Genomic DNA, 11,545 nt, shown 5'->3' on the forward strand with positions numbered 1-11,545 from the left:
AACACATATGCCCCCACGGTGCCATATAACACATATGCCCCCACAGTGCCATATAAGACATATGCCCCCACAGTGCCATATAACACATATGCCCCCACAGTGCCATATAACACATATGCCCCCACGGTGCCATATAACACATATGCCCCCACGGTGCCATATAACACATACAGTTGTATTCAAAATTATTCAACCCCCACTGAAATTGAATGTTTTGGCCAGTTTGACATTGATTTTGATCATTCAGTCATCTTGCTTACATTTACATGAAAGAGGCACTTGTAGGTCAGAGAAATATAAACTTAAGTTTATAATGAAATAACCACAAATGTCTTTTCTGTGCTCACAACATTATTAGTTTTTATTCAACCCCCAAGTGACATTCAATCTTAGTACAACATCCTTTTACAGTTATAACAGCTTTTAAACGTGAAGCATAGCTTGACACAAGTGTCTTGCAGCGATCTACGGGTATCTTCGCCCATTCTTCATGGGCAAAAGCCTCCAGTTCAGTCAAATTCTTAGGCTTGCGCACTGCAACTGCTTTCTTTAAGTCCCACCAGAGGTTCTCAATCGGATTTAAGTCTGGTGACTGCGATGGCCACTCCAAAATGTTTCAGCCTTTCCTCTGCAACCATGCTCTAGTGGACTTGGAGGTATGCTTGGGATCATTGTCCTGTTGAAAGGTCCAACGTCTCCCAAGCCTCAGTTGTGTGACGGACTGCATCACATTTTCATCCAATATCTCCTGGTACTGAAGAGAATTCATGGTACCTTGTACACGCTGAAGCTTCCCTGTACCTGCAGAAGCAAAACAGCCCCAAAGCATAATTGACCCTCCGCCATGCTTCACAGTAGGCAAGGTGTTCTTTTCGTCATATGCCTTGTTCTTCCTCCTCCAAACATAGCGTTGATCCATGGGCCCAAACAGTTCTAATTTTGTTTCATCAGTCCACAGAACACTATCCCACAACTTTTGTGGTTTGCCCACATGACTTTTGGCATACTGCAGTCGACTCTTCTTATTCTTGGGAGACAGCAAGGGGGTGCGCCTGGGGGTTCTGGCATGGAGACCTTCATTACGCAGTGTGCGCCTTATTGTCTGAGCTGAAACTTCTATACCCACATCTGACAAATCTTTTTTCAGTTCCTCAGCAGTCACACGGGGACTTTTATCCACTCTACGCTTCAGGTAGCGCACAGCAGTCGAAGTCAGGATCTTCTTTCTTCCACGACCAGGTAGCATTTCAATAGTGCCCTTTGCCTTGAATTTGCGAATGATGCTTCCTATGGTGTCTCTTGGTATGTTTAACTTCTTTGCAATCTTCTTATAGCCATTGCCCTTCCTGTGAAGACAAATCACCTCTTCTCTTATCTTCCTGGACCATTCTCTTGACTTCACCATGTTTGTAACCACACCAGTAAATGTCTAGAAGGAGCTGAGTATCACAGTCATTTTAAAGCTGCCTAATTGGTGCTTATTATGCTTGATTGGTGCTCGGTGACATCCACAGGTGTTTTCAATACCTGATTGAAAACACCAGAATTAACCTCTCTTCTTCAGAGTGGTAGTCTTTAAGGGGTTGAATAATTGTGGCAATGAAGAAACCACAAAATAAACATTTACTACTGTGTTATATAAACAATTGATGTCTTTTTAGTTGCATTTGGTTCTTTAAAACGTCCTTGTAGGATTTCATTCTGAATACAATTCCAAATGTACACTATAGTCCCTAAACCCCTTTACAGCATTGGGGGTTGATTAATTTTGAATACAACTGTATGCCCCCACAGTGCCATATAACACAAATGCCCCCACAGTGCCATATAACACATATGCCCCCACAGTGCCATATAACACATATGCCCCCACAGTGCCATATAACACAAATGTACCCACAGTGCCATATAACACATATGCCCCCACAGTGCCATATAACACATATGCCCCCACAGTGCCATATAACACATATGCCCCCACAGTGCCATATAACACATATGCCCCCACAGTGCCATATAACACATATGCCCCCACAGTGCCATATAACACATATGCCCCCACAGTGCCATATAACACAAATGCCCCCACAGTGCCATATAACACATATGCCCAAACAGTGCCATATAACACTTATGCCCCCACAGTGCCATATAACACATATGCACCCACAGTGCCATATAACACACATGCCCCTACAGTGCCATATAACACATATGCCCCCACAGTGCCATATAACACATATGCCCCCACAGTGCCATATAACACATATGCCCCCACAGTGCCATATAACACATATGCCCCCACAGTGCCATATAACACATATGCCCCCACAGTGCCATATAACACATATGCCCCCACAGTGCCATATAACACATATTCCCAAACAGTGCCATATAACACATATGCCCCCACAGTGCCATATAACACATATGCCCCCACAGTGCCATATAACACATATGCCCCCACAGTGCCATATAACACATATGCCCCCACAGTGCCATATAACACATATGCCCAAATAGTGCCATATGACACATATGCCCCCACAGTGCCAGATAACACATATGCCCCCACAGTGCCGGATAACACATATGCCCCCACAGTGCCATATAACACATATGCCCCCACAGTGCCATATAACACATATGCCCCCACAGTGCCATATAACACATATGCCCCCACAGTGCCATATAACACATATGCCCCCACAGTGCCATATAACACACATGCCCCCACAGTGCCATATAACACATATGCCCAAACAGTGCCATATAACACATATGCCCCCACAGTGCCATATAACACATATGCCCCCACAGTGCCATATAACACATATGTCCCCACAGTGCCATATAACACATATGCCCTCACAGTGCCATATAACACATATGCCCAAACAGTGCCATATAACACAAATGCCCCCACAGAGCCATATAACACATATGCCCCCACAGTGCCATATAAGACATATGCCCCCACAGTGCCATATAAGACATATGCCCCCACAGTGCCAGATAACACATATGCCCCCACAGTGCCAGATAACACATATGCCCAAACAGTGCCATATAACACATATGCCCCCACAGTGCCATATAACACATATGCGCCCACAGTGCCATATAACACATATGCCCCCACAGTGCCATATAACACATATGCCCCCACAGTGCCATATAACACATATGCCCCCACAGTGCCATATAACACATATGTCCCCACAGTGCCATATAAGACATATGCCCCCACAGTGCCAGATAACACATATGCACCCACAGTGCCAGATAACACATATGCCCCACAGTGCCATATAACACATATGCACCCACAGTGCCATATAACACATATGCCCCCACAGTGCCATATAACACATATGCACCCACAGTGCCAGATAACACATATGCCCCCACAGTGCCATATAACACATATGCCCCCACAGTGCAATATAACACATATGCCCAAACAGTGCCATATAACACATATGCCCCCACAGTGCAATATAACACATATGCCCCCACAGTGCCATATAACACAAATGCCCCCACAGTGCCATATAACACATATGCCCCCACAGTGACATATAACACATATGCCCCCACAGTGCCATATAACACAAATGCCCCCACAGTGCCATATAACACATATGCCCAAACAGTGCCATATAACACATATGCCCCCACAGTGCCATATAACACATATGCCCCCACAGTGCCATATAACACATATGCCCCCACAGTGCCATATAACACATATGCCCCCACAGTGCCATATAACACATATGCCCCCACAGTGCCATATAACACATATGCCCCCACAGTGCCATATAAGACATATGCCCCCACAGTGCAATATAACACATATGACCCCACAGTGCCATATAACACATATGCCCCCACAGTGCCATATAACACATATGCCCCCACCGTGCCATATAACACATATGCCCCCACAGTGCCAGATAACACATATGCCCCCACAGTGCCATGTAACACATATGCCCCCACAGTGCCATATAAGACATATGTCCCCACAGTGCCAGATAACACATATTCCCCCACAGTGCCATATAACACATATTCCCCCACAGTGCCATATAACACATATGCCCCCACAGTGCCATATAACACATATGCCCCCACAGTGCCATATAAGACATATGCCCCCACAGTGCCATATAACACATATGCCCCCACAGTGCCATATAAGACATATGCCCAAACAGTGCCATATAACACATATGCCCCCACAGTGCCATATAAGACATATGCCCCCACAGTGCCATATAACACATATGCCCCCACAGTGCCATATAACACATATGCCCCCACAGTGCCATATAACACATATGCCCCCACAGCGCTGTATAGCACATATGCCCCCACAGCGCCATATAAGACATATGCCCCCACAGCGCCATATAACACATATGCCCCCACAGAGTCATATAAGACATATGCCCCCACAGCGCCATATAACACATATGCCCCTACAGCGCCATATAACACATATGCCCCCACAGTGCCATATAAGACATATGCCCCCACAGTGCCATAGAACACATATGCCCCCACAGTGCCATATAACACATATGCCCCCACAGTGCCATATAACACATATGCCCCCACAGTGCCATATAACACATATGCCCCCACAGTGCCATATAACACATATGCCCCCACAGTGCCATATAACACAAATGCCCCCACAGTGCCATATAACACATATGCCCAAACAGTGCCATATAACACATATGCCCCCACAGTGCCATATAACACATATGCCCCCACAGTGCCAGATAACACATATGCCCAAACAGTGCCATATAACACATATGCCCCCACAGTGCCATATAACACATATGCCCAAACAGTGCCATATAACACATATGCCCCCACAGTGCAATATAACACATATGCCCAAACAGTGCCATATAACACAAATGCCCCCACAGTGCCATATAACACATATGCCCCCACAGTGCCATATAACACATATGCCCCCACAGTGCCATATAACACATATGCCCCCACAGTGCCATATAACACATATGCCCCCACAGTGCCATATAACACATATGCCCCCACAGTGCAATATAACACATATGCCCAAACAGTGCCATATAACACAAATGCCCCCACAGTGCCATATAACACATATGCCCCCACAGTGCCATATAACACATATGCCCCCACAGTGCCATATAACACATATGCCCCCACAGTGCCATATAACACAAATGCCCCCACAGTGCCATATAACACATATGCCCAAACAGTGCTATATAACACATATGCCCCCACAGTGCCATATAACACATATGCCCCCACAGTGCCAGATAACACATATGCCCAAACAGTGCCATATAACACATATGCCCCCACAGTGCCATATAACACATATGCCCAAACAGTGCCATATAACACATATGCCCCCACAGTGCAATATAACACATATGCCCAAACAGTGCCATATAACACAAATGCCCCCACAGTGCCATATAACACATATGCCCCCACAGTGCCATATAACACATATGCCCCCACAGTGCCATATAACACATATGCCCCCACAGTGCCATATAACACATATGCCCCCACAGTGCCATATAACACATATGCCCCCACAGTGCCATATAACACATATGCCCAAACAGTGCAATATAACACATATGCCCAAACAGTGCCATATAACACAAATGCCCCCACAGTGCCATATAACACATATGCCCCCACAGTGCCATATAACACAAATGCCCCCACAGTGCCATATAACACATATGCCCCCACAGTGACATATAACACATATGCCCCCACAGTGACATATAACACAAATGCCCCCACGGTGCCATATAACACATATGCCCCCATGGTGCCATATAACACATATGCCCCCACAGTGCCATATAACACATATGCCCCCACAGTGCCAGATAACACATATGCCCCCACAGCGCCATATAAGACATATGCCCCCACAGTGCCATATAACACATATGCCCCCACAGTGCCATATAACACATATGCCCCCACAGTGCCATATAAGACATATGCCCCCACAGTGCCATATAACACATATGCCCCCACAGTGCCATATAAGACATATGCCCCCACAGTGCCATATGACCCCACAGTGCCATATAAGACATATGCCCAAACAGTGCCATATAACACATATGCCCCCACAGTGCCATATAACACATATGCCCCCACAGCGCCATATAACACATATGCCCCCACAGCGCCATATAACACATATGCCCCCACAGCGCCATATAAGACATATGCCCCCACAGCGCCATATAACACATATGCCCCCACAGCGCCATATAACACATATGCCCCCACAGCGCCATATAACACAAATGCCCCCACAGCGCCATATAACACATATGCCCCCACAGCGCCATATAACACATATGCCCCCACAGCGCCATATAACACATATGCCCCCACAGCGCCATATAACACATATGCCCCCACAGCGCCATATAACACATATGCCCCCACAGCGCCATATAAGACATATGCCCCCACAGTGCCATATAACACATATGCCCCCACAGCGCCAGATAACACATATGCTCCCACAGTGCCATATAACACATATACCCCCACAGTGCCATATAACACATATGCCCCCACAGTGCCATATAACACATATGCCCCCAGAGTGCCATATAAGACATATGCCCCCACAGTGCCATATAACACAAATGCCCAAACAGTGCCATATAACACATATGCCCAAACAGTGCCAGATAACACATATGCCCCCACAGTGCCACATAACACATATGCCCCCACAGTGCCATATAACACAAATGCCCAAACAGTGCCATATAACACATATGCCCCCACAGTGCCATATAACACATATGCCCCCACAGTGCCATATAACACATATGCCCCCACAGTGCCATATAACACATATGCCCCCACAGTGCCATATAACACAAATGCACCCACAGTGCCATATAACACATATGCCCAAACAGTGCCATATAACACACATGCCCCCACAGTGCCATATAACACATATGCCCAAACAGTGCCATATAACACACATGCCCCCACAGTGCCATATAACACATATGCCCCCACAGCGCCAGATAACACATATGCTCCCACAGTGCCATATAACACATATGCCCCCACCGTGCCATATAAGACATATGCCCCCACAGTGCCATATAAGACATATACCCCCACAGTGCCATATAACACATATGCCCCCACAGTGCCATATAACACATATGCCCCCAGAGTGCCATATAAGACATATGCCCCCACAGTGCCATATAACACAAATGCCCAAACAGTGCCATATAACACATATGCCCAAACAGTGCCAGATAACACATATGCCCCCACAGTGCCACATAACACATATGCCCCCACAGTGCCATATAACACAAATGCCCAAACAGTGCCATATAACACATATGCCCCCACAGTGCCATATAACACATATGCCCCCACAGTGCCATATAACACATATGCCCCCACAGTGCCATATAACACATATGCCCCCACAGTGCCATATAACACAAATGCCCCCACAGTGCCATATAACACATATGCCCAAACAGTGCCATATAACACACATGCCCCCACAGTGCCATATAACACATATGCCCCCACAGTGCCATATAACACTTATGCCCCCACAGAGCCATATAACACATATGCCCCCACAGCGCCATATAACACATATGCCCCCACAGCGCCATATAACACATATGCCCCCACAGCGCCATATAAGACATATGCCCCCACAGCGCCATATAACACATATGCCCCCACAGCGCCAGATAACACATATGCCCCCACAGCGCCATATAAAACATATGCCCCCACAGTGCCATATAACACATATGCCCCCACAGTGCCATATAACACATATGCCCCCACAGTGCCATATAACACATATGCCCAAACAGTGCCATATAACACATATGCCCCCACAGCGCCATATAACACATATGCCCCCACAGCGCCATATAACACATATGCCCCCACAGCGCCATATAAGACATATGCCCCCACAGCGCCATATAAGACATATGCCCCCACAGCGCCATATAACACATATGCCCCCACAGCGCCAGATAACACATATGCTCCCACAGTGCCATATAACACATATGCCCCCACAGTGCCAGATAACACATATGCCCCCACAGTGCCAGATAACACATATGCCCCCACAGTGCCAGATAACACATATGCCCCCACAGTGCCATATAACACATATGCCCCCACAGTGCCATATAACACATATGCCCCCACAGTGCCATATAACACACATGCCCCCACAGTGCCATATAACACATATGCCCCCACAGTGCCATATAAGACATATGCCCCCACAGTGCCAGATAACACATATGCTCCCACAGTGCCAGATAACACATATGTCCCCACAGTGCCATATAACACATATGCCCCCACAGTGCCATATAACACATATGCCCCCACAGTGCCATATAACACATATGCCCCCACAGTGCCATATAACACATATGCCCCCACAGTGCCATATAACACATATGCCCCCACAGTGCCAGATAACACATATGCCCCCACAGTGCCATATAACACATATGCCCCCACAGTGCCAGATAACACATATGCCCCCAAAGTGCCAGATGACACATATGCTCCCACAGTGCCATATAACACATATGCCCCCACAGTGCCATATAACACATATGCCCCCACAGTGCCAGATAACACATATGCTCCCACAGTGCCAGATAGCACATATGCCCCCACAGTGCCATATAAGACATATGCCCCCACAGTGCCATATAAGACATATGCCCCCACAGTGCCATATAACACATATGCCCCCACAGTGCCATATAACACATATGCCCCCAGAGTGCCATATAAGACATATGCCCCCACAGTGCCATATAACACAAATGCCCAAACAGTGCCATATAACACATATGCCCAAACAGTGCCAGATAACACATATGCCCCCACAGTGCCACATAATACATATGCCCCCACAGTGACATATAACACATATGCCCCCACAGTGACATATAACACATATGCCCCCACAGTGCCATATAACACATATGCCCCCACAGTGCCATATAACACATATGCCCCCACAGTGCCATATAACACATATGCCCCCAAAGTGCATATAAGACATATGCCCCACAGTGCCATATAACACATATGCCCCCAAAGTGCATATAAGACATATGCCCCCACAGTGCCAGATAACACAAATGCCCCCACAGTGCCATATAACACATATGCCCCACAGTGCCATATAACACACATGCCCCCACAGTGCCATATAACACATATGCCCCCAAAGTGCATATAAGACATATGCCCCCACAGTGCCATATAAGACATATGCCCCCACAGTGCCATATAACACATATGCCCCCACGGTGCCATATAGCACATATGCCCCCACAGTGCCAGATAGCACATATGCCCCTACAGTGCCAGATAACACATATGCCCCCACAGTGCCATATAACACATATGCCCCCACAGTGCCATATAACACATATGCCCCCACAGTGCCAGATAACACATATGCCCCTACAGTGCCAGATAACACATATGCCCCCACAGTGCCATATAAGACATATGCCCCCACAGTGCCATATAACACACATGCCCCCACAGTGCCAGATAACACATATGCCCCTACAGTGCCAGATAACACATATGCCCCCACAGTGCCATATAAGACATATGCCCCCACAGTGCCATATAACACATATGCCCCCACAGTGCCATATAACACATATGCCCCCACAGTGCCATATAAGACATATGTCCCCACAGTGCCATATGACACATATTCCCCCAAAGTGCCATATAACACATATGCCCCCACAGTGCCATATAACACATGTGCCCCCACAGTGCCATATAACACATATGCCCCCACAGTGCCATATAACACATATGCCCCCACAGTGCCATATAACACATATGCCCCCACAGTGCCATATGACACAAATGCCCCCACAGTGCCATATAAGACATATGCCCCCACAGTGCCATATAAGACATATGCCCCCACAGTGCCATATAAGACATATGCCCCCACAGTGCCATATAAGACATATGCCCCCACAGTGCCATATAAGACATATGCCCCCACAGTGCCATATAAGACATATGCCCCCACAGTGCCATATAACACATATGCCCCCACAGTGCCATATAAGACATATGCCCCCACAGTGCCATATAAGACATATGCCCCCACAGTGCCATATAACACATATGCCCCCACAGTGCCATATAACACATATGCCCCCACAGTGCCATATAAGACATATGCCCCCACAGTGCCATATAAGACATATGCCCCCACAGTGCCATTTAACACAAATGCCCCCACAGTGCCATATAACACAAATGCCCCCACAGTGCCATATAACACATATGCCCCAACAGACCTGTATTAAGTTGCACCGTGCGCCCCTCCACCTTCAGCACTGCAGTGGGACCCAGTGCTGTCCGCCCCAAGACACCAGCAACACACAGCGCTGTGCAGCCAGACATGCGTCCTTCCCTCCCTATGGCTGCCGACTGCATGCAGGCTAGAGTGCCCGCCTCCACCGACACCTGACATAGTGTAAGCGCCGTACTCCAGTGCGCAGGTGCTTGGTGACGTCATCCATGCACTCGCGCACCTCCGCAAAGGACTGCTGGGACCGGACTTCAGGAATCAGAAGAAACATTAATGTTGATGCCCGCAAAATTGCACTGGGCCGCATTACCAGCCAACCTGGGCCGCATGCGGCCCGCGGGCCGCGGGTTGGACAAGCCTGCTTTAGAACATATGAATATTGTAAAACAGGGGCGGAGGAAAAGTTGCAAACACTTACCACAAACACTGAAGAAGCAGGTCGACACAGGCTTCGAAACAGCAGCACACATGATGGACATCTGACACAAGGCGGATCAGACCAATGTTATATGTGTCCAACATCGATGGATGGTATTTGACTGCATAAAAATAAAAAAAGTGCTTTTACAAACAAAACAATTGATAGAACTCCAAAAAAAAAAAAAAAAACACATCTCTGATTTCACACACTTTTAGGGAAATAGAAGATTTGAACATTGTGCTATATTGATTGTGTTTAACAAAGTAATTGTTGTAATCTGACTCACAATGGCCACAGGAAATGTATGATGTGCATCCCACTTGACATTTGCTACAAGGCAAAAACCAGCAGTCACATGAGGCCACAATGGTTGGTGATATTAGGCTATGTAAATGATAAATAAATAATATGTGTATTGTCACCACAACAATAGGCCTACCAATATGTTTTCCAAACATTTATATAATACTAATATCGAGGAAAAATCATAATGGGAACAAAATTCTATTGCTAAAATATAGGGGCTGAATAACGCTCATTCGTTAGTAGTAATAGAACGCAGTGGTTACCTGCATTAATCATCTTTTTTTTTTTTAAATAACACCTTACACATACGAACATTCTAACATTTGTGCTCTCTCTTTAAAACATGTTTAATGTCA

General features: G+C 46.6%; 1 protein-coding gene across 1 annotated transcript in view; it reads right to left on the reverse strand.

Moving 5' to 3' along the window:
* LOC146019749 (uncharacterized) overlaps positions 1-10,987 on the reverse strand; it is a 95,144-nt gene extending 84,157 nt beyond the window's left edge. The window contains exon 1 of the mRNA XM_083152280.1: positions 10,881-10,987. The gene's annotated coding sequence lies outside the window, so the exon portion shown is untranslated. The remainder of the gene's footprint in view (positions 1-10,880) is intronic.
* Between the last annotated feature and the right edge of the window lie 558 nt (positions 10,988-11,545).

This window comes from Crinia signifera, chromosome 7 (assembly GCF_055691185.1).
Source record: "Crinia signifera chromosome 7, ASM5569118v1, whole genome shotgun sequence".
NCBI classification, from domain to species: Eukaryota; Metazoa; Chordata; class Amphibia; order Anura; family Myobatrachidae; genus Crinia; species Crinia signifera.